Here is a 24,735-nt window from a genome sequence, read left to right as displayed (position 1 = left end):
AGTTTAAACTGGCTGGTCGGACCGACTGGCTTCAGACTGACTCAAGGAGCCCGTCTTCCAGTTGGAGGCCTCACATAATCCCCTATAGACGGCATTTCTGTAGTGAATACACGAATGAATTAAACAGCATTTCTAAAGCGCGTAGTTACCCGAGGGCATCTCAGCGCTGCTTTCAGTGCAGTCAAAAAGCTCCGAGTGGGGATTATGATGTTGATTTCTGACAGGCTTTTTATATGTCAGGCTTTCAGACAATAAAATCCTGTCAGAATGCAATTTTGGGGGCCCCTAGCAGGTCCCCCATCAATCAGTGGCCTCGGGTTGGGGGCACCTATGGCACTACCTGCTAATCCCTTCACCAAGGTGCCTGCCATGCAGTACAGGGATTATCAGAAACTCCTTTTTCTCTATTACAGCTAATGTTGCGGCCAGTTTCCGACTGCAGCACAAGTTCCCATAGAGAAATGGAAGCTTGCGACCGTACCATGTGCTGTCGCTTCGTGATTGTGGTGTTGGGTCATCGACCAGTGGTCGGTCGGTTCCAGATCCACAGTGATGTCAGTTGGAGGCAACTTCGACCGACATCGTAATCAGCACCTCATTGTACCTTGCAACCTATGCCAAAAGAAGTGTGTAGTGTCAAGGAGATTTAACTGGATTACAAAAGTAATTTTTAAACATACCTTTTCTCGATATTTAACATCTCTGTCAAATTGCATGCTTGATCTACATAAAGATGTGCAGAGCAACAGAGTGTTGAAGGAATGTGAGGCACTCACATACTTGGCTGGTAAGCCGTACAGTTGACTGTAGTGAGGAAAAACCTCTTCCACAAGGGTTTCCAGCTCCGGTGGGTAGAAGGCTGGGGTCCTCAAACCTTCTACTCAGCTCATGATGGCTCACTGAGATGGCTAACAGCAGCTGTAGTTGAGGAGTAGTAGATCACAGCAGTGTCAGGAGGCAACGGGAATGTATCGCGTATCGCTAACCACATCAGGGGTGTGGAATTTATCAAATAAACTGCTTGTCCAAGGGCCGAAATGCAACTCAAATCTACATGTCCTAAAATAATCTACTTGTCCCACCTATCGATAACATCAATCACAAGGGCGAACACGAACATCTTTGCCCATTATATAGCTTTAATATCTTTGCTGTATTTGGGTGTGGTAAGTTTAAGTTAATGTATTCAGGATGGTTTATATGTATATTGTAAGTGGATATAGATGCAGCATAGATTGAATGAATGTACCATTAAGGTAGAACATTACAAGGCTGCGTTGTGGGCATGATTGGGCCAAGAGTTGTCAAATGTGTACTACAAGTTGATGTGCTCGCGTAGCTCACTCTGGATGTGCTGCTGAAGAGAAAATACTGAAACAACTGAATGACCTGTTACCATGCTATGCACAGGCTGGTGCTAGCAGGTGTGTCTAATATGTGCTGCTGATATAATGAGGGGGATCTGTTTTCGAAAATTGGTGTATGCAGGGGTGTTAGTAGTAACAAGGCACAGATAGAAGAATATAACCTCCTCGGTCAGATGAACAGATCTCACAGCTGTTTTCTGATTGGGCCTGCGACATCCACAGAAGTAGAACAAGGAAATGCAGTGATGCATTAAAAGCAAGGAAGCATGACATGCAGGACCTCCATGCTGGGGAGAGGTACTTAAGCCTGTGTGCCCTCTAGAACCCAAGATACAAAGCAACTGCCCATCTCTCTCGTCACTAAAGTGTCATCAGTGATTTCACAAAAAGGACAGGTTGAAACAGAAAGTGACCTGCGTAATTAATTTGACTTAATGTGGCCCTTTAAAACTGCATGAGGAAGATGAGGAGGCGGAACCAGTAAGTATACGATTATCTCTCTCAGCCATTCTTGGCATATAGGGGAGTTCACTGCAGAGGGACTGGAACATTCCCCTCACATGCCTCCATTATGCTGGGATCACTTTAAGAGAAATGGAAGGTTCTCCGTTAAAGCCACCTAGAGAAAAGAGGGCTAATAGGGGAGGATTATTAACCTCTCAGTCACTCTATACTGTAAGGGGAGCTGCAAAAAGCTCCGTCACAACCGAGGAGCTTATGGGCAAAGTTGAAGCCCCTTCACACCTTGACTACATAGGTAAATTCACTCTCCCGGAGATGAAACATTTTTTCCCATCGTTAGGAGAAGGTGCTCTGAATGATGGCTATAACGACACTCACAGCTGTGAGAAAAGCACATGGAGATTCTATAAGGGAAAAAATAAACCCTCTAGTAGTCACCAATATGGCTGAGGGAGCTCCCTTACGGAGTAGCTAATAAATACTATTAATATAGGATTTTTCAGTAACGGTTTGAAATAGTAGAATAGAGAGAAATAAATTATGTAGGAGAGGACCAGTCAAAGCAAAAAAAGAAAAAGACATTTTGGGGAATTTAACATTAAATTATGTTGTCTCAGTTGGTCAGTGATTGAAGAGCCTGCATTTGGTTCACAGCACTTAATGCTTTTTTTAAACTATAATCTCTGCAATATGATTTTGAAGCAAACTATTTTCCAATTCATGAGATTTTCCCCTTTTCTCACAGCAATATATTTTGGTACATTGAAGCCAAATTGCTTCAGAGTAATATATCGGGTCAACATGTGAACAGCTTGATTATGGGTGAATTTTATTCACCAGCCCTAAGGAACATTGGAAAGTCATGTCTGCAATAAAGTCAAAGGCCATTTGTAGTCCTGCCTTAACCCAGTAGTAGCACTGTGACTCAGTATCCCTCGGACTGCACACACAAACGCACTGCTCAGACACACAAGTCCACTAAACACACACTGCCACTGCACAGATGCACGAGCCCGTCAGAGGCATACACATTAGTGGAGACATACATGAAACCCTGCAGACACACATGAAACCCTGCACACATGACACGGCAGATGCACACTTCTTGGGAGACACACACACACACCTTAAGACACAGTACCCAACTACAGACAAAGTTTCCCTGGCAGACACACAAACCCTCCCTGCAGAGACAGACACACTCTGGGAGTGACACCCACACAGACTGGCACTGATACACACACCCTGGAACAGAGCACACATTATTGAAAAGAAACACAAACCCCCTTGCACAGACACACAGAGTATGCAGAGAAAGTCCCTGCAGACACATACTCCGACACAGAGAGACAGACCTTGAGGTACAGACATGCACACACCTTCCCCCTTTGATGCACAAAACCCAATGCAGAGACACGTGTACCCCTGCACACACACACTCAACACTGCAATGACAAACACAGACACCTTCGAAACGCGCACAATTCCACCCTACACAATCTGCTGATAGCACATAACTACAGATATGCGAACCCTGTAAACAAATACACACAACCTGCAGAAACACAGGCAGACTGCAGAAAGCACATTCAGCAGGCCTACCACGCAGCAAAACACTTCCTAAATGGTTTATCCTGTTGCCTGGTCAGTGCATGATATCAAGCAGTTGCATTCAGTGCCATTAGGAAGGTGGACTTGCCTTCTGGATTCAACACATGGGAAAAACAGACAGGTTCGACACGCTCTCTGTTCAGGGAAGAATGAAGAAATGTAGCCTATATTGGAGATGTGGGCCCGCTTGACAGCTGGTTGACGGCCGATGGCCTGCTAATTTAAATAGCTTTCCAAAGACGGTTTGTTAGTGACTCTGTGCTGCAGTGACTCTCTCCATATACCCCTGCACACAAACCTAGGCCCCTAAGCACATAAGTGTAAATACATAAATCGATCTGAGACACTTCATATTTCCCAGTTTCCCTTAGTATGATTATTGGACATCAGAAGCCTGGCAGGAGCAAATATTTGAGGGATGGGTTTGAGGGGAAAGAATGAGCGCAAGAGCGTTATGTAACACAAGCCATGATCATAGGAAGCCTGATGGGGAGGGAAAGAGAGAAACGCCTCCAGCAGGCCTGGGGCGGATATTGGAGCCAGAGTGAAAGAAAACACCAACGAGAGCAGGTATCAGAGGCCATGGGGGAACTAATAGCTCGGACAGGGGCACAGACGTCAGAACCACAAGGCACACGCTGCAAGGAGAGGCAGGAAGGAGACTCGGTCATAAACATTCCAGCTGAGAGCAACGAGATTTGGTGTGGCGAGAACCCCTTCCAGCCCCCCAACCTCTTACCAGCTGCTTCTGAAGATGAATTCTACGAAACTGCATTGTTTTCTCCCTCCTTCACTGCCTCACAAACAGTGTGTGGCGCCTTGCGGCCAATAGCAACACAGTGCCTGGTCCTAAATACACCCTCGCAGCAAGAATGCAGTTTCCTGCAGGCGGAATGGTTTTAAAGTATTTCCTTGGCAAATACCAGGCTAGAATCTTGGGCTTCTAGTCTATTACAGGTCTTGATGCTTTTCCAATGCTGATTGAATTTCATTATGCTTTTGTGACTGTCTGTGTACACCAGAGTGCAATAGCTTTATCCTGCTTATGATTAGTTAATATCTAGTTGTCCGTCGGGCAAAATCCACAATAAATCTTCTTGCCCTTGACAGAAACCAACATGTCTCGGGCGTCGGGCGATATGAATTCGACACCCCTGCGCATTGTATTTATACACAACATAGGCGGTCTTAGCCATGCGCAAACATCACATTAGTCCACGCCTTTCAAAAATTGCCAATATGATACAAAGATTACAGCTTCCGCATGTGAGTGCACCTTCCTCGTGACTAAGATCTGGCAGGGGCTACAAGATCATCCGGAGGGACCGCATCAACCAGACTAGAGGAGGCATCGCCATCATCCACAAGAACACCATCCGCATCACGACCAACACCGACGACACCCTCGCACCCGCCGAGCACCTGCACTTCCAGGTCTACATCAACCCCAAGACCACCCTCAGAGGCACCCTCATCTACAGACCCCCGGGACCACGCACACAATTCAGCGAGGACATCGCCGACTTAGTCAGCCCGCACGCCCTCCCCTCCGCTGACTACATCCTCCTCGGGGACCTCAACTTCCACCTGGAGAACAACAACGACCGCAACACCACCACCCTGCTGGACAACCTCGCAAACCTCGGACTCAAGCAGCTGGTGACCACCCCCACCCACTACACCGGACACACACTCGACCCCGTCTTCTCATCCAGCAAGGACATCACCTTCAGCCACGCCACCGGACTCCACTGGACGGACCACAGCTGCGTCCACTTCCGCTTCAAAAGGACCATGATCCACCACCACCAGCAACAGGTTGCACGCAGAAGCTGGAACAAGATCACAGCCGACCAGCTCGCGACCTCCCTGAGCAAGAACCCACCCACCAGTTCAGCGAACCTCAGCCAAGCGGCCACCAACCTCACGAAGTGGATCAGCGACTGCGCAGATGACCTCGCCCCGCTGAGGACCCCGCCTAGCAGACCCGGCAGCAAGAAGGCCCCATGGTTCACCGACGAACTCAAGAGCTCCAAGAAGAACTGCCGAGCCCTCGAGAGAGCCTGGCACAGAGACCCAACACCGGACAACATGACTGCCCTCAAGCTCGCCACCCGAAAACACCACCAACTAATCCATGCCACCAAGAAAACTGCATTCAAGGAACGACTGGACAACAACGCACACAACAGCAAGGAACTCTTCAACATCGTTAAAGAGCTCTCCAACCCCAACGCCGGAAACAACGACATCACCCCGTCGCAAGACCTCTGCAACTCCCTCGCCTCCTACTTCCACAACAAGATCGCGGACATACACAACAGCTTCAGCACTCAATTCAATTCAAGAATCTTTATTCGGTGATTAAAAAACACCATAAAAGCACATGTATATATACATAGATAAAAAGTCATTAAACATTAATCAAGATCCTTATACACAAAGTTAATACAAATAGAGATACCGACATACAGATCCACAATTTTAAAATAGAAAATCCAAGATATTTCATTCCTCTCCCCTAGTCAGCCTTAGTCGAACCGCAACCTTAATAAAATTCATAATACAGCACAAGGTTAGGGGGTCAGAGGCTTTTTGCAAAAAGACTAATGCATCCCTGGCATGTTCCTGTTGGGCTTTTTTTTAAAAATATTTACAAGAAATCTGCGCCTGGGCATAGAAAAATAGGGACAAAGCAAAACAAAATGGAGGGAATCCTGCGGAGACCTGTTGTCGCAGCCGCAGGGTCCCTTCTGCTCAATTGACGTGGTGAAACCTGCTGGTGAAGCCAACATAAAAGGAAGTAAATTCAGTCTAAAACGGCACATAAGAAATCTATCCTGTGCATTATGCACAAGGTACAGATAAGGCTCCATACCCTCCACACTCTTCACCAGATTATGAGCCCTCACAGTCTTTTTAGCTCCTTCAGCCTCAGCTCTGCATTGGATTTTCCGCTCTAGGAAAATTTCCCCTACTTGTTTCTTGTGCTGGGCTGAAATTGTTGTAGGGTTCGTGAAGAGGTTGCCAAAACCTAAATCTTCAAGGGTGTTTTTTATGTATTTAAGCCAGGGGATGCGCATACAATTGGTCCTATCTAAGCAGTCCAATAAGATTTCTCTGCTGAGATGCGCATCTGGGTTAACCCATATTTTTAGCCAGGCCACAATTGGCCTAAGTTTTAACAGGTCATCCAAGTATGGCCTCCCTAGATCCCTATGAGCTATGATTCCAGCGGTACTGGGTGGTGCCCTCAGGATAGATTTCAGATATTTGTTTTCTTCCTGTTGGATTCTAGTGGTGTTCACAAAGCCCCATACTTCTGCCCCATAGATTACTTTGGAGCATGATACGGAGCAATACAAGTTCATCACCTGTTTCGGGCTCCATCTACCTAGCCTCCTGCCATATCCAGCTATTGCCCCATTGGAGGCAGGTTGCATGCAGAAGCTGGAACAAGATCACAGCCGACCAGCTCGCGACCTCCCTGAGCAGAACCCACCCACCAGCGCAGCGAACCTCAGCCAAGCGGCCACCAACCTCACGAAGTGGATCAGCGACTGCGCAGACGACCTCGCCCCGCTGAGGACCCCGCCTAGCAGACCCGGCAGCAAGAAGGCCCCATGGTTCACCGACAAACTCAAGAGCTCCAAGAAGAACTGCCGAGCCCTCGAGAGAGCCTGGCGCAGAGACCCAACACCGGACAACATGACTGCCCTCAAGCTCGCCACCCGAAAACACCACAAACTAATCCACGCCACCAAGAAAACTGCATTCAAGGAACGACTGGACAACAACGCACACAACAGCAAGGAACTCTTCAACATCGTTAAAGAGCTCTCCAACCCCAACGCCGGAAACAACAACATCACCCCGTCGCAAGACCTCTGCAACTCCCTCGCCTCCTACTTCCACAACAAGATCGCGGACATACACAACAGCTTCAGCACTCAACCGACGCACGCCACGACCGAACCACCGCCCCCCACCACCACCCTCCGCGCCTGGACCCCGATCAGCACCGAAGACACCGTCCGCACGATGAACTCCATCCACTCCGGATCTCCGACCGACCCCTGCCCTCACCACGTCTTCAACAAGGCCGACGCTGTCATCGCACCCCACCTGCGGGACATCATCAACACCTCCTTCAACACCGCCACCTTCCCGGAGAGCTGGAAGCACGCCGAACTCAGCGCTCTACTAAAGAAGCCATCAGCCGACCCCACCGACCTCAAGAACTACCGCCCCATCTCGCTGCTCCTGTTCCCTGCAAAAGTCATCGAGAAGACCGTCAACAAGCAGCTGGCCGCCTTCCTCGAGACGAACGGATCCCTCGACCTCTCGCAGTCTGGCTTTCGGGCCAACCACAGCACCGAGACCGCCCTGATCGCAGCCACCGATGACATCCGAGCCCTGCTTGACAACGGGGAAACAGCAGCCCTCATCCTCCTAGACCTCTCCGCGGCCTTCGACACTGTCTGCCACCGTACACTAGTGCAGCGCCTCAGCAACGTCGGAATCCAGGAGACGGCACTGGAGTGGATCATCTCCTTCCTCGCCGGAAGGACACAGAGAGTCCGCCTCCCCCCGTTCAGATCAGAAGCCACCAAAGTCATCTGCGGCGTTCCTCAAGGCTCTCGCTCAGTCCAACCCTCTTCAACATCTACATGAGCCCCCTCGCAGACATCGCACGCCAGCACAACCTCGACATCATCTCCTACGCCGACGACACCCAGCTGATCCTCTCCCTCACCAACGACCCCGCCACCGCCAGAGCCAACCTTCACGAAGGGATGAAAGAGGTAGCCGAATGGATGAAGAACAGCCACCTGAAACTGAACTCGGACAAGACGGAAGTCCTCATCCTGGGATCTTCACCCTCCGCCTGGGACGACTCCTGGTGGCCCCCCGCCCTAGGCAACGCACCCAAACCAACAGACCACGCACGCAACCTGGGCTTCATCCTGGACTCCTCCCTCTCCATGACCAGACAGGTCAACGCCGTCTCCTCGTCATGCTTCAACATCCTGCGCATGCTACATAAGATCTTCCGGTGGATCCCCACCGACACCAGGAAGACGGTCACCCAGGCCCTCGTCACCAGCCGTCTGGACTACGGCAACTACCTCTACGCCGGAACCACTGCCAAACTCCAGAAGAGACTCCAGCTGATCCAGAACGCCTCAGCACGACTCATCTTGGACATCCCCCATCGGAGCCACATCTCCGGACACCTGAGAGACCTGCACTGGCTCCAGGTCAACAAGAGAAATACCATCCGTCTCCTCACCCACGCACACAAAGCCCTACACAGCCAAGGCCCAGGATACCTCAACAGCCGCCTCAACTTCTACGCTCCCAACCGCCAGCTTTGATCGACCGACCACGCCCTCGCCGCCGTCCCCCGCATCTGAAGAGCCACCACAGGGGGACGGTCCTTCTCCTACCTCGCCGCCAAGACTTGGAACTCCCTCCCGACTCACCTCCGCCTGACCCAGGACCACCTCACCTTCAGGAAGCAACTCAAGACCTGGCTGTTCGAGCAGTAGCAGACCCCCCTCCCCAGCGCCTTGAGACTCTCTGGGTGAGTAGTGCGCTATATAAATGCTATGATTGATTGATTGATTGATTGATTGATTGTTTTATGAATGTCTCTGAACCGACAACAGGCTGTGGCCATCGTGTTAGCTTTTATTTTTCAAATTGCAAATGCTAAAGGATTGCAATCCAAGCAAGGTAATGTGTAAACTTTCTACAAATCGAGCTGGAAAATTACATGAAAGGGGGTTCAGATCCTGGCTTCCCATCTGACTCCCTTATGTACTCATGAGTGACCACTATAGCGTGACATCACATTTGTTCACTGCCGAGTGAATTTCCAACATGGTAATTCTTATGGATGCATTTGTGACCATAAGAGTGTGGTAACCACAGTCACTGTAGATGTTAATTGTACAGAAATGTAAAATGCTAAAACATGATCTGGTCCGTTGCGAATATCGCCATACGAAAACCACTATTTAAAGCACATGAAAGATCAGGGTCTGGAGTAACTGAGTTCTCGGAGAATACACCACAGAGATTGTGTGCACTAATAACATGGCGCATAGGCACCCATGTGTAAGAGGCATACAAGCATGTTCCAACATGGATACTGAGGCGGTACAGCTTGTTAATAGGGAGAGCAAGACTGGGTTTGCCACTTATAAAATCATACATGACACTTCACATAAACCATGAGTGTCTCGAACAGTGGTTACACTGGCAGCTATTTCTTTGAAAGGGGCCACCATGTGACAAGTTGGTGTGTTCATACATTTCTGAGTCAGTATCTAATGTTCTACATACCGATTCACTGAAGACGAGGCCCGATACTTGTGATATCGAGTAAAAAATGTCATGTGTTCCAATACACAATTATTTTGTTCGGAGTTAGTTTTACTCTGTATTAGTTACACCAGTCCCTGAGTTCTATGTCAAGACAACTGTAATAGACACTTCCTACTGCATTGTACAGTATGTAGAGGGTTCCTAGTACTGTCCAGAATGTTGACACTGTAGGGGAAAATGTTTCAAAAATGACATATCATTTAAACTAGACTTTAATCTCCAGACAGTTTAAAATGAGATAATAGCGTCTGAGTACTAGATGATCCATAACTCCGCAATGTATTAATCATTTGCAATCAGAAATAGATTCACCTTAACTGAATACCCGGACACAAACCACCAATTGACTAAAGCATCGCTTTAATACGTTTCCTTTATCTATTTTCTTGTCTCCCCAACAGAACCCCTGACGAAGGAACTTTAAGTTCTGAAATGCATTGGGTTATTTACTCCAAATGTATTTGATTACATGTACTATGTTTTCATCACTTATGTAATGTAAAAAGAAATGTATAAGACATGATTTATTTACAATGATTGTTGAAATTCCTGTGATACATGATTAAAATGCTAAAAAGGAATACTACTCATCGTTGTTGCATGTCAGAGTCCTAGCAGCAACTCTGGGGCTAGGCCACTTTCAATGATTCATAAATGCAAGCAGGCATTAATCTGACACTGCACACATATCATAATAGATGTTCTAATCTTGCAAACTGAGTGCGATCTCCACACATATTCATTTAAACATGACACTGTAGCACAATACTAATGTGAGACATTGATTGTTTCCAATGAACAAGTTTATAATCAGACCAGCATGTGGGTACGAGTCTGTGCAGACAGAGCAGTGCTCAAGTCGGGGTACCACGCAGGTGGACGGCGTCCCCCCACTTATTTTACCAGGAGCTCGATTACTTGAGCAAATGCAACCACACATTCACTCTTTGGCCTCTCTGGAGCAAGATCGGAGCTCATTCAAAACGCTGCTCACGCGTTTGCTTCTCTGATGCAATCGCATCTAAGGGGTGAGCGAGGGGAGGCAATGAGTCTGATGGTGCAAGCCACCTTTGATGACATCACTTCCTGTTGTGACATCAGCGTGCCCCCACTTCTTTTTTTAGGACTTGTGCCCTGATACAGAGACTGTTGCATATACTACTAACAAATAATGTGTACAATTGCATTATGAAGCCTATCAAAGGTGAGAGCTCTATGTTCACCTATCTGACATGCAAATCATGTAAATGTAGACAGAGGTCATGAGTCATCAAAACCATGTGTCGGGCTTGCCCGCATTGTGGCAGCAAGGTATAAAACAGCCTCGCTCCCGACGCTGAGTGCTCTGCATTCTAGTGTTTCAAGGTGATAGCCACGCCTGCTTCCTGTCGACGCGTCCTTCACTTCCGGTTCATGGCGGCCGGATCTTAGTTTCCTTTTTACGGGAGTTGTTCTTTACTTACCTGTTCCAGCATCAGTTCCTGGTTCCGGTGGTGGGTCCTGTAGAGAGCCACCCGGGCTCTCTCCTACAATGTATCTTTTCCCCCACGCACGCACGCACGCACACCCCGGGGCGGGCTCACGCCGGGGTATAAATAAACATGCGGAAGACCGCTCAGGGTCTTTCCGGCTAACTGTGACTACGTGCCCGTGTCATTAATTGTCAGTGTTGTCAACCACGTGTTGGGCCTTACCAAGGGTGCCACATTGGCGACGAGGCCGGTCTTTATCCACGCGTGCCCGCTGCAGCCTGCGGCACCGCGTCACCTGTATCCTGCTGCGGTGCCCACCCGCGCTGCTGTGCAGATTTCCTGCTGTCCCGAGACCCGCCCACGCGTCTCCCGTGAGGGAGTGCCTTCAGCTGGCGGGGATCGTGGGGTCGGCGTGCCGCGTGAAGATCCTGCGGGTGAGTCAACCGTCTGGCCCGCTTGCGCGACTCCCGCGTATGCCCCCTTCGCCGGCCGGCGCGGAAGAAGTGCGCCCGCCCGCCGCGGAAGAATTGCAGAGCCCTGCGGCAGCACCACGTGGCCAAGGCCTACCGCGGACCCCGCCTCTCCACTGGAACAGGCGCGCGAGCTGCGCCCTGAACACGTGTGCGCACAGTGCATCGCGCCAGGCCTCCGCGTGCTCTGCTCCAGCCTGCTCCACGGCGCTTCCAATAAGCATTGGCAAACGCAAATCAGGACCGCCTGTCATCAGGCCTCCCAGGCGCACCTACGCTACACAGCTTAAACAAGCCTTGGCAAAATCAATTCGGGACCTGCCATCACTAGGCCTCCCAGGTGCCCTGCCTGCAACACACCTGTTCTGCTTGTGCTGGGAAGGGGTGCAAAGACTGCTGTCCTTCACGCGCAGGGTGTTTTGCTGCGCACCAATCATTGGCATACCCAAGCACCTCAGCCCTGCCCCGACTCCGGAAAGCTCCAGGACCACGGGCTCAAAGCCACACCATGAACCAGGACGCGACTGGGGCGGCCCAAGACGGGGCTGTCCAGGCCCCACCGCCAGCGGTCCAGCCGCCGCCAGTTATGCCTGCGGCGCCACCGCAGGCCCAAGCCCAGGCGGGAGCCCAAGCCCAAGTAGGGGCCCCCTTGCCAGCGATGCCCGCCCACCTGCACGCCGGCGCAGCGCCCATCCCGCCCTTCAGCGCGACTGCGGACCCGGCCACAGCGGCGCTCCGGTGGAAGGCGTGGGTCGGGAGACTCAATCTATACTTTAAGGGTACCAGAGAAACGGACGGTACGGTGAAGAGGTCGCTCCTCATTTTGTACGTGGGACCGGAAATCTACGATCTGTTTGAATCGCTCCCCAACACAGGGCCTGAGCACGACTACGATGACGCTGTCGCGGCTCTAAACGCACATTTCGATCCACAGCTCAACAATTATTATTATTATTATTATATTCTTATATAGCGCCAGAATCGACCCCCGAAGGGGTATCTCCGCGCTTGCCTTGGGAACCCGTCCTGGTTTTTCCCCATGAGATAGCCCCTACAGGGCATCCCCAAGGTGAAAGCCAGGCATCCCGCCGCGGGGGGCCGTTGTGGAGATTAAGCAAGCTTAATGCCCAGAGTTGCAGAGTGTGAACCCATGATTAGGTCAGGCACCGAAGCGAGAATTATCGAGTCCGTGGACATTTGAGCTCAAGACCCTGCCGCGTCGGGAATTGAACCCTGGTCCCGGGTCTGACCTCTGCTTCAGGGTCTGCCTGCTCTAACCAGTGAGCCACACTTCTCCACACTTTGAAAAGTGACTTTGAAAAGTTCAAGTTTAAACGCGCCTGGCAGACTGACTCCGAGTCTGTTGACATGTACTATGCCCGGCTCCGCCGGCTCGCGAGCACGTGCCCGTTTGCCAACCCCCGGGAAGAAATCAGGGATCAGATCATAGTGGGTTGCAAATCGAAGCTGCTGAGAAAGCTAATCCTGAGACAACCAGGCATATCACTCGACGAAATACTTATCCTAGCTAGGTCGCACGTACTGTCCGACGCCAGGGCGGAGGAAATGGAGGCAGCGCTGCGCACCCCGGTAATTGCCCCGCCCGCTACAAGAACCACGCCGATCAAGGAAGAACGGATCGATGCGATACAGAGGAGATACCCACCAACGAGACAGCAGAATACCCCGCCACGAGGAAGCCAGTGCGGGTATTGCGGTGTAGATCCCCCTGCCACTGCCACATGCGGCGCCAAAGGAAAGACATGCCTCAAGTGTGGGCGCCTGAATCATTTTGCTGCCGTCTGCCGGGGGGGGGGAAGTTCAGGTCAGCAGGCCCACGTGCCAGGGCAGTGACGCAGCGCATCCGACAACCATCGCTTGACCAGGAACTACCTCCTCCGGACACTCAAGCCCAGGACAGACGACCCAGGTACAAAGACGACGAGGACGACGAGGTGTACGTCGTCTCCTATGTAAGCCGAGCATCCACGAGAAGGAGGCCGCCGCCCATGTGTTCCATAACAGTAGATGGGACCAACGTCAGTGCCCTGATAGACACAGGAGCGTCCGTGAATGTCATGGACTCGGACCAATACGAGAGGATGTCCCCGAAGCCTGCACTAACACCCTCCGCAGCGAGGATCTACACCTACGGGGGAACAGACCCACTACCCCTTTGAGGAGTAATCCAAACGACCGTAGTCAATGGAGAATATTCCACGGAGACCAAATTTCATATCATAGAGGGAAAGAAAGGCACCCTCCTGAGCTGCCACACGGCAGAAGACCTCGGCCTGGTGTTCTTCGCCAATCAAGTGCACCAGGCACACGCGGATTTCATGCTAAAGGATTTTCCAGAACTGTTCATGGTCAAAGGCCTAGGAAAATTAAAGGGGCGGAGATTCAAACTGCACATAGACGCGTCTGTCAGGCCTGTAGCACTCCGACACCGGCGGGTGCCCTTCAACCTCAGGCCACAGGTCGAGGAGGAGCTTCGGAAGCTTGAAGACCTAGGAGTCATCGAGAAAGTGTCGGGCCCGACACCCTGGGTCTCCCCGTTAGTCGTCGCACCAAAACCGAAGCAGCCAGGGGCCATTCGTCTATGTGTGGACATGAGGCTCCCCAACACAGCCGTCAAGCGCGAAAGACATATCACCCCCACCATGGATGATATAATAGCAGACCTCAACGGGGCGAAATGGTTTTCAAAGCTAGATCTCAACTCGGGTTATCATCAGCTCGAGTTGGAACCAGCCAGCAGATACATCACCACCTTTTCGACCCACGTGGGATTGCGTCGCTACACCCAGCTCAGTTTCGGTGTCTCCTCCGCGGCGGAGGTCTTCCAAAATGCCATTCGAGAGGTACTATCGGGACTGAGGGGAGTGATTAACCTCAGCGAAGATATTCTGGTGTACTCCGCAACCCTAGAAGAGCATCACGTCAACTTGAGGGCAACCTTACAAAGACTTGCGGATAGTGGCCTGACTCTGCACCGAGCCAAATGCTCCTTCTACCAGGAGTCGATAGACTTTTTCGGATACACCTTCACGAGGGAGGGTCTGAAAGTAGACCCCAAGAAAGCGGAGGCGATCAAGGCAGCCAGCACCCCCCCGAAACCCGACTGAAGTATGCAGCTTTTTGGGCATGGCCACCTACTGCGGTCGGTTCATACCCAACTTAGCCGCCATCGCGGAACCTCTCAGAACCCTCACCAGAGCCGACCAGAAGTGGGACTGGACTGGCACAGCGAACAATGCATTTCAAACCATCAAAGCAAGCCTCCTGGACGACACTACAATGGCCTACTTCCAACCGCGGCGTCGGACCGAGTTAATCGTCGACGCCAGCCCCGTGGGACTGGGTGCAGTCCTTCTGCAAGAATACGGGCCCGAAGAGTGGAAGCCGGTTGCCTATGCCAGCAAGGCGCTGACTGACACCGAGACCAGATACGCCCAAATAGAAAGAGAAGCCCTGGCCATCAAGTGGGCGTGCCAGCATTTTCACCTCTACCTCTGCGGGCAGGAATTCACGGTGGTAACCGATCACAAGCCTCTTCTACCCCTCTTTGCGGGGTCATCACTGCTAGCTCCCCCACGCATTGAACGATGGGCGGTCCAGCTGCAGGGCTACCGTTTCAAGATCGTGTTCCGCCCAGGGGCCCACAACCCGGCCGATTACCTGTCCCGGCACCCGGATGTCATCACTCAGCGTCCGTCCACCGAGGAGGGAGAAGAAGTGGAAGAGATTGTGCACATGATCACGCAGGCCGCGTGCCCGGAGAACATGTCGCTCAAAGAAATCGGAGAGGCCAGCGCCGGGGACGAGACTCTGACGAAAGTCCGCCGTGCTCTGGAGGAGAATCGTTGGGCCCATTTTCTCGATGGCGCATCTAGCCTCCGGCCGGAGGTGAGCCACGCAAGACAACAACTGTGGCAGGTACGCAGCGAATTAAGTGTGGGAGATGAAGGAATCATTTCTTAAACAACAAAGGAGTGTATGAGTGTAACTTAAAAAACCATAAACCCAAAAATAAAATGCAAAAAATGTGACAGTGTCAGTGACAGTTTTTTCCTGGACCCCAACCTTGCTCAGGTAGTCCTTTATTTTTTATATATTGAGCATGCCTGGTCCTACTAGTCAGGAGGCGTCCACCCTGAGGCTAGGGATGACTATGTCCTACAGGGAAAGGCAAACAGCCTTTTGTTTAGAAGGACCCTCACTCACCACTAGTTGGTGACATGCTTCATCATCGGGTCCCCGCTGGGGTGACCGAATGTCGCCCCAGCGTGCTACGACGCCTGAGTTACAGCGGAGCGGGTTTGGTGGTGAGTGTACTAGTGATTCAACTCATATGTGTGTGCAAAAGGAGTGAGTGCAAAATTAAAAAATACAGGGTTGAAACCTAAAAAATATTTAATGCAGGCCAACCTGTATTAGGATTAAAAACGTGAATTTCGGACAACTACTGGTACTATATTAGGTGACCTGTGTCCTTAGTTACAACAACTGGTCAACATGTTTCTGCTGTCATAAGAGCAAAATCGCGCAGCATTCGTCAGGACCACACTAATGGCACTCCAGGGGTATGCACGCTCTAAGGTCCACCCTCCCGTGAGGCACTTATGTGAAAAATACAAAAAAATTTTTTTTAAAAAGAAGAAAATACGCACGGTTAATAACCGTGGCGGCGCACCGTGGAGTACAGTCGCCTAAAGATACGAATTACAAAATACTCGTAGGCTTCCTGGGTCCGGACGGCGTTTGGGCAATGTTCACGCCGCGTTTTTCACGCCTGCGACTCCCCGCCCAGCACCTACTTCGAGGGACACCGTCTGCCCGGAAGGAATCATCCTGCGAGGACACCTCATCGTCATACCGGAAAGCCTCCAACAAAGAGCTCTGAGTCTAGCACATGTGGGGCACCAAGGCATGGCCAAGACAAAAGCACGGCTAATGAGCAAGGTGTGGTTTCCGGCGATGGACAGCCAAGTGGACGCCATGATACGGTTCTGCCATGCCTGCACGATCACAGGCGGAGAACCCGCCCCGGCACCAGTGATCACGGAGGAAGCGCCTCAGACACCCTGGACACACCTCAGCATAGACTTTGGCAGCTTCCCGGACGGAAGACACATGCTGGTGTTAGTGGACTCATTCTCCAAATTTCCAATAGTTGAAGTCATATCATCGACAGCGTTCCCACAAGTTAAGAAGGTGCTAAGCTGCGTCTTCGCCACAATGGGACTCCCGGAGGAAATCAAGTCCGACAACAGACCCCCTTTTCAAGGGAGAGAATTTCAGTCATATCTGGAGGCCCTCCGGATCAAACACAGAAAGATCACCCCGCTGTGGCCCCAGGCAAATGGGGAAGTTGAGAGACTAATGCGAACACTGAATAGGGCCCTCCGGATTGCGGTGGACAATGGGGAAGACCCGGAGGCGGCCCTTGACCAATTTCTAGGAGCGTACCGACAAACGCCTCACTCAACAACCAAGTGCGCTCCTGCCCACGTGTTGTTTAAGCGTGCGCCCAGGGACAGTATCCCATCCCAACCGCTAGCACATGGGTGCCAGAGGAGAGAAACGCTGAGGCTACCCAAGCTAGAAGACAGAACACAAACATCAAGGCGAGCATGTATTGCCATGCCAAAGAACCGAACATCAAGGAAGGGAACGTAGTGGTTGTCAAAGATCGCCATCCCGGCTGGAAATTCCGAACCCCATTTGAGTCAGAAGTGTGGATAGTGGACAAGGTCCAAGGGACAATGGTCACCGCAAAGAGGAATGGACAGGTCGTGACAAGGAACGTATCATGCTTCAGAAAAGCAACAGAGCCAACTGAAGGGCAAAGAGTGGATGAGGGAGCGGAAACAGGAGAGTATGAAGATTTGGACTTCCGCAGTTTCCCGAGTCCAACAGTGGTACAACAACAGGGTGAGGTTCAACCCAGGCCAACACCACCGAACCTGGGTGCCGAGCAAAGTCAACCGAGGGCGACTGATGCGAGTGAAGGCCCAAGGGCAACCCCGGCTGGGGTTGCCGAATCACCATGGACCCGGAATCACCGATACAGCCTGAGGCCCAACCCGAGGCCTAACCAGCGGATGAGAGACTTTGCCTGGACATCACCCTAAAGTGAAATCCAGAAGCGTGCAGCATGAACAGAACTGAAATAAGGGAGGGATGTAGAGAGCCACCCGGGCTCTCTCCTACAATGTATCTTTTCCCCCACGCACTCACGCACGCACACCCCGGGGCGGGCTCGCGCCGGGGTATAAATAAACATGCGGAAGACCGCTCGGGGTCTTTCCGGCTAACTGTGACTACGTGCCCGTGTCATTAATTGTCAGTGTTGTCAACCACGTGTTGGGCCTTACCAAGGGTGCCACAGGTCCCTGGCACTCTCGCATCGACTCCTGCTTGCGGCATTGGCTCCCTGGCGCACCCGTGTCGACTCCTGGTTGTGCCAGTGGGTTCCTGGTGCTCCTGTGTTTGTTCCTGGTTGTGACAGTGGATCTTGGCGTCCCTGTATGGGCTCCTGGTTGTGGCTACGTATTCCTGGCGTTCCTCGAGATTGAATCTCAACCGTTCCACGCCTGCAAGGTTCTCAGATCTAATCTAAAAGTAAACTAGAAACAAAAAACAACCAGTTTTTCTGCCTTATGGTAAAAGCGGGTACACGCTTTTAAAGACATTTTTGAGAATATTAGGAGGTGTTTTACTTAACTGAAATTGTTGACCTCCTTTGTGGAGATCTGTTTCCTATTTTGTCTTTAACCCACTGTTCCTGTAAATGTGAAAGGGCCAACATTACATTTTCATTATTCCAGAATTTAAGATTAAGTCTATAAGTCATATTCAGTTCTATATTCTCACTTAGTTCAAGCAACCGGGTAGGAGGAGGGCCTTTACATTGTGCTGAAGATCTTTTCATACAAGGGAATATTACCAGAAAGATATAGGTGGGTGTTTCTGCATCCCATTATGACCTCCTTTAATTCTCCATAGCATTGAACTGCCTCTAACACTGCTGCTCTATTTCTCCTTTACGGTTTGGTAGGATAAGAATTAGAGTACACAATAAATTGCAGAGAACGGAGGAAGGGGCACAGAGAAACAAGAAGACCACGAGACGAAAAGGTTTAGGGAATTGCTTTCCACATATATTTGATTGAACGGTCAAAACATAAATAAATATACAACCAATCATAAATGCACTGTGTTACATTAAATGTCATGTAACCTGTGATACTGTGCACAACTGCTCGAGAGAGGTGAACCGTTTAATCAAATATATGTGGAAAGCAATTCCTTGAACCTTTTCGCCTCACTGTCTTTTGTTTCCCTGTGCCATTCCCCCCCTTTCTCTGCAGTTCATTGTGCACTCTAATCCTTTTCCTACCAAACAATACCCCTTGAGACATTGTCTATGCTATTCAATAATTACCCCGGTGTCTATCAGGTTTATGGGTAACCTTCTGTAGTATGTTACTACATACTATTTATCCTTTAAACAGAAATGTACCTTTCATCACCCACCCAGTTGTGCAATGGATAATTGGAAGGTAGTTAGTAAGAGATAGTTTTACTTGTATAGTTGTACATGCTCACTATCTTTACACTCTCTTTTAGATACTCACTTTCTTTCTCTTTTTTTTTAGGGCATCCTCTTGCTACTGGGTCAAGTACTTGAACTGAGAACATTGGTCGACACTCTCCCTCTGTCTTCTTCCCTTCTTCCCCTAGTTTTCTGCTGCCACTTTGACGTTGATTGGGTGCAGTGAGTCACTAGAGGAGGGTAGGAACTTTTCATCTACATATAATTTCTGTGGAACTGTAAGTAGCATTGACACCATGCAAATATTGGATCCATGACACAAGCAGATCAGCCATTTTAAAATAGTGTACATCTGTGTGCACACCTGGACTGTTGTACTCTGTCAACATGTATAAGAACAATGTATCCAGCACTTTTAACTGTGATAGTTCTCAAACACTAACATCTGCAAGTTATGACATCCGACAATGAATAGAGTATCAAGTTCAAACAAATCCTCATTGACATGATGACCATTACACATGACTAACATCATCCAGAGCAGCCTCATTAGTGTGGCATCATGTCAATCCATGTGAATCGTGGACCTCTCAAACTGTTTCCATTCATTGTAGCCAGTTACGGTTTCAGTCCCCGATCTATGTTTTCTGCAGTAAGACCACGCATGTACAAACCTGAGATGCTCCATAAAATCACAGAGATACAGACTCGAAATTTCTGAAGAATAACCAAGACATCACTCTTGACTATTTATATAAATTAAGATATGCTTATAATGACACAACTATATACAAAAACACGTCAGACATGTCATTCTGACATGACAACGAGGCCAGGTGGCAGCTGAACAGGAGACATGCCACGTCACTTGCCAAACAAACACTGTGAACACAGTTCCCTGGAGGGGCATCATATGGGTTGGGCAGGCACCTCAGAGAAGACTATTGACATGTGTGGTAGGGTTTGGAATGGCTTGTGCTTGGGCTTAATAGTGGTGGATTTGGGTGGGGGTGGAATTTACCCTGGTAGTGTGCTTTCTACAGGTGAAATGGGTCCGGCCTCTCTTCCTCTTCCTGGGAGTGGATTTTGGAAGGGTAGGACGCGCTGACATTGGATAGGGGATAGGGATGGAAATAGCAGTCCTGGGATGGTCGAGGGGAAGAAGTTGCCTAACAGTGCAAAGTCCAAGGGACAAGAATAAATGGTCACGGTTAGAGGTTGAGGGTAAATCAGAGCTTGGGTCAGGTTGGGAGAAGAGGAAATTGAGGTGTCAGCAGCTTGCAAAGGTGATGTGGATGGAGGTGTAGTGTCTGTGCTGATAGGTGGTGGTGGTGTTGCTGGCTGAATGTCTGCAGGTGTGTTGTGTGAAGTGATTGCTGGGGATGTTGCAGCAGGTGTGTGTTTAGTTGGGTGCATACATTCCGCAGCCGACCTCTTAAACTGTCTAGTGGATGTCAAGGGATGGATGACCAACTCCTCCCTAAAACTAAACGGTGATAAGACGGAGCTTATGCTCCTAGGCCCCACCTCTCCCGTACCATTCACTTCACTGTGGCCCAGTGCCTTGGGCCCTCCTCCCACCCCTAAGGACAGTGTTAAAAGCCTGGGGATATGGCTTGACAACAAACTCTCCTTTTCTACTCAGGCCAAAAAACTGTCTTCCACCTGCTTTGGCCTGCTTAGAATCTTGAGGAAAGTCCTTCTGCTACTCCCCCTAGAGGCCAAAAAGGTGGCGGTACAAGGCCTTATCCAGTCACGCCTGGATTCTAACAATGCCTTGTATCTAGGAGCACCAGAGATGACCCTCCGGAAACTACAGGTCGTCCAAAACTGTGCAGCCCGCACCTTGTTGGAACTCTCGCGCACTCAATCAGCCAGACCCGCTCTGAAAACTCTCCACTGGTTGCCAGTGAGGCAGAGAGTGACCTTCAAGGCGCTGTGCTTGGCGCACCGCGCCTTCTGGAAAACAGCCCCAGCCATCAACACTGACCTTATCATTCCTTACCAACCTAACAGGAACCTCCGGTCGACAGAGGCGTACCTCGCGGTTGTTCCCAGAGTGAAGCGAGCCAGGTCTGGGGGCAGGATGTTCTCCTTGAACACCGCCAAGCTCTGGAATGCCCTCTCCATCTCACTTCGGTCCAACCCAGACCTCCTTTCATTCCGTAAAAGTCTAAAGACCCTACTGTTCGCCAAATCCGCCTCCCCCTAGATCCCCTCCAGGTACTCCCCCCCAGGTACTCCCTGCTTCTACTCAGCGCTTGGACGCTTTCGGGCAGCAAACGCGCTTTACAAGTACTTTTACAATTACAATTTTACAATGTTACATAAAATATATGAGACATTCCCAGTAGGTATAGAGAAACTTCCCAACATAGAGAGAGAGAGCTGAAGGTATTCATAGGAAAGTGATCGTCGTTGTGTAGCGGCAATAGTGAGAACACTGATTGTGGTCAGTGTGTATACCCACAAGATTGTGGCTTGAGAGAGCACTGGGGGAATACGGTGTGTAATGAGATCGCTGCTAGGGAAGGTGGCGGTAATGAGAGCACTGATTGTGGTCAGTGTGTATACCCACATGATTGTGGCTTGTGTATGTATGAAATATAGAGAGCACCAGGGAGGACACTGGTGTTTATTCCCACAAGATTGATACCATAAAGGTAATAGCATATGCCGACGATACTCAACTGATCCTGGTAATGGACAAAGATAACCAGGTCTGGGAGGAAAAACTCAAATGTTGCTTAACGGCCACCTTTGATTGGAAACCATCTCAAATGCAACACAGGCAAAACCGAGATCATGCCGATAGGCCCAAAAAATTAATTTATCCCCAGACTATGGTGGCCCGAGAAGGCAGAAATACCACCCCATACCACCTCCTCGGCCCGTAACCTTGGGGTACACTTCGACGCCGATTTATCTTTTAAACATCAGGCGTCAAAAGTGGCAGGCACTTGCTTTGGGGTGATAAAAGGGCTCAGGAAGTTCTTTGACTTGCTGCCCCTCGAAGCAGAGAAAACAGTCACGATTACATTAGTTACATCTCGCATTGACTATTGTAACAGCTTGTATGCCGGTACCAATAAGGCGGTCACCCATAAACTGCAGATGGTACAGCACGCGGCAGCAAGGCTGGTTTTAAAATGGCTTAGAAAATCCTCAGCAACCAAAGCCCTTAATGTACTACACTGGCTGCCCATAACAAAAAGGGTCCTGTACAAAGTGCTGATAATTACCTTTCGAGCTGTCCACGATCTAGGCCCTCTATAGCTAAGAAAAAAATATGTAAGATTCTGTCCAACTCGAGCACTACGGTCCTCAAATGCCAACCTACTGACAGTTCCAGGGTTTAGACTTAAAACCCGTGGGGGTAAATCCCTGGCGGTGCTAGGTGCAAACGCATGGAATGCCCTCCCCCCTCACTTAAGAGCACTGGACAAGGAATCAGAATTCCGTAAACAATTAAAAACTTGGATTTACAATCTTCCAGATATAACCGCCAGAGCACTACTGTGACTCCGGTCCTGGTCTCCTCAAGCAGTAAGGCAACTTTAACATCAGGTTGACCATATATTGGCGCCGAGATGCTCCTTGGAGCGATTGTTAGCGCGGTATAAATGGGCCATTACATTACATTACATTACATTGTCCAATGAGAGCACTGGTTGCGGTCAGTGTGTAATGGTAAGTAATCAGAACTGCCCCAGGGTAGATTAGTCTGGGCCCATGTGGTCGCGAGACTATGAGGTATGAGTGTGGTGTGGGGCATGGACGTCCTTAGTAATCAGTGAGTATTCCTAGTAATCCCTATAGATTTAGTGGTGTTTCTGATGATATGAGCTTGTATATTGCTAATTCCCCATCCTCAGGTAGGTACCCAGGTGCCTGGATAGATGGGTCCTGAGGAGGGAGGTGGTTGCGTTTCGGCTGGGTTGGTGGTGTTTTGGTGAGCTGATCCTATCTGGTCCGAAAATCCGGTCGTTACATCTGGCGTCACAGATTGTTTACGTAGCCTTTGTGCGCTGTATTGTTTTTATCTTGTTGGTTTGCACTCGGCACGTACGGAGTTCGTTGTGTATATTATTTGTTTATAATTGTACAATGTTTTTGAGAAAGTCGAAATCTACTTTTAAATTGACCTATGGGCTTGAACAGTTGGAGTGTAAGGAGATTGCAGTACATCATGGCATTTGACTTATGCAGTGTGGAAGAAATGCTTTTCATCTTGGTGTTTGAACTGACAGGCTTGAAGGGTAACAGTACGTGAGGGAGCCAATTACATCTTGGTGTTGATGCAGTTGTACATATGTGTATGAATAATGCTTGTAAATTGCCCATTAAATGGCCTGCTGCTTTTGCTTATGCTGTGAAATGTGAAATGTATTCAGTGTAATATGACTTATTGAGCTCCTTGTAAATAGCTCCTTGTAAATATGGTTTGTGAATTGCATGTCCTCATTATGACTTGCTGAGTTCCTTGTGAATTGCGCCTTGTAAATATGCCTTGTGAAGAGCATGTCATTATTATGATTTGTTGAGTTTCTTGTGAATATGGCTTGTGAATAGCGTCTTGTGAATATGGCTTGTACAGAGCATGTTATCATTACGTTAGGCAGGAGAGAGCTGGATCTCTTTCAAATGCTTGGAGAATTTTTTTTGAAGATGTGCGCACGTGTTATATGAAAACGTGGAGAGATGAGTTCATGACTTTCCCATGTATCTGCGGACATTGGGGAATGATTGTGTTTGAGCTGCTAAAGGGTTAATATCTTGGATTGTGACGGCAGTATTTATTTTAACATGCTGTTTAACATGCATTGTTACATGAGCTGACGCTAAAAGTCAGAGACTGTTTGGATTAATGATGGTTTGATTTGACTTTTTATTTAGTTGCAGGGTTCGCCTATATGCTTTGACCACTAGCTGACAGAATGGTAACATCTTACACGGAGAAAAAAAAGCAGTGTTCATTTAACATACTGTTTGAAATGCGTCCACGAGTTTGTGTGGGTTTGCCTTTGAACACATGATTTAATGTGTCTGACTCGAAGGTCGGAAAGTTATAAATCAACCAGTCGGATTGAGATAAAGGTTTTTAGCTCAGCGTGGATGGTACAGACAGATACACAGATACACGAACCAGCATTTTAGAATTTTTGTTTATCGGTTGAAAAATAAAACAGACCCATCATAGAATGTGCTTTAATCAGTGAAATGCAACTGTGTGCTTTTAAAAAAAATGTTCTGTAGTGTATTTTGCACATCTAGAAAATATAAGTGATTATTTCCCTAAAAAGCAAGCTGCCCCTTTTGTTTAAAGTTCAAATGCACATGTTTCTGTATTTTGCGCTGACATGCAGCAGACCAGCGTGAGAGTAAACCCACTCAGTTAG

Source organism: Lissotriton vulgaris, chromosome 6 (assembly GCF_964263255.1).
Source record: "Lissotriton vulgaris chromosome 6, aLisVul1.2, whole genome shotgun sequence".
NCBI classification, from domain to species: domain Eukaryota; kingdom Metazoa; phylum Chordata; class Amphibia; order Caudata; family Salamandridae; genus Lissotriton; species Lissotriton vulgaris.
Note: the sequence above shows the minus strand (reverse complement) of the source record.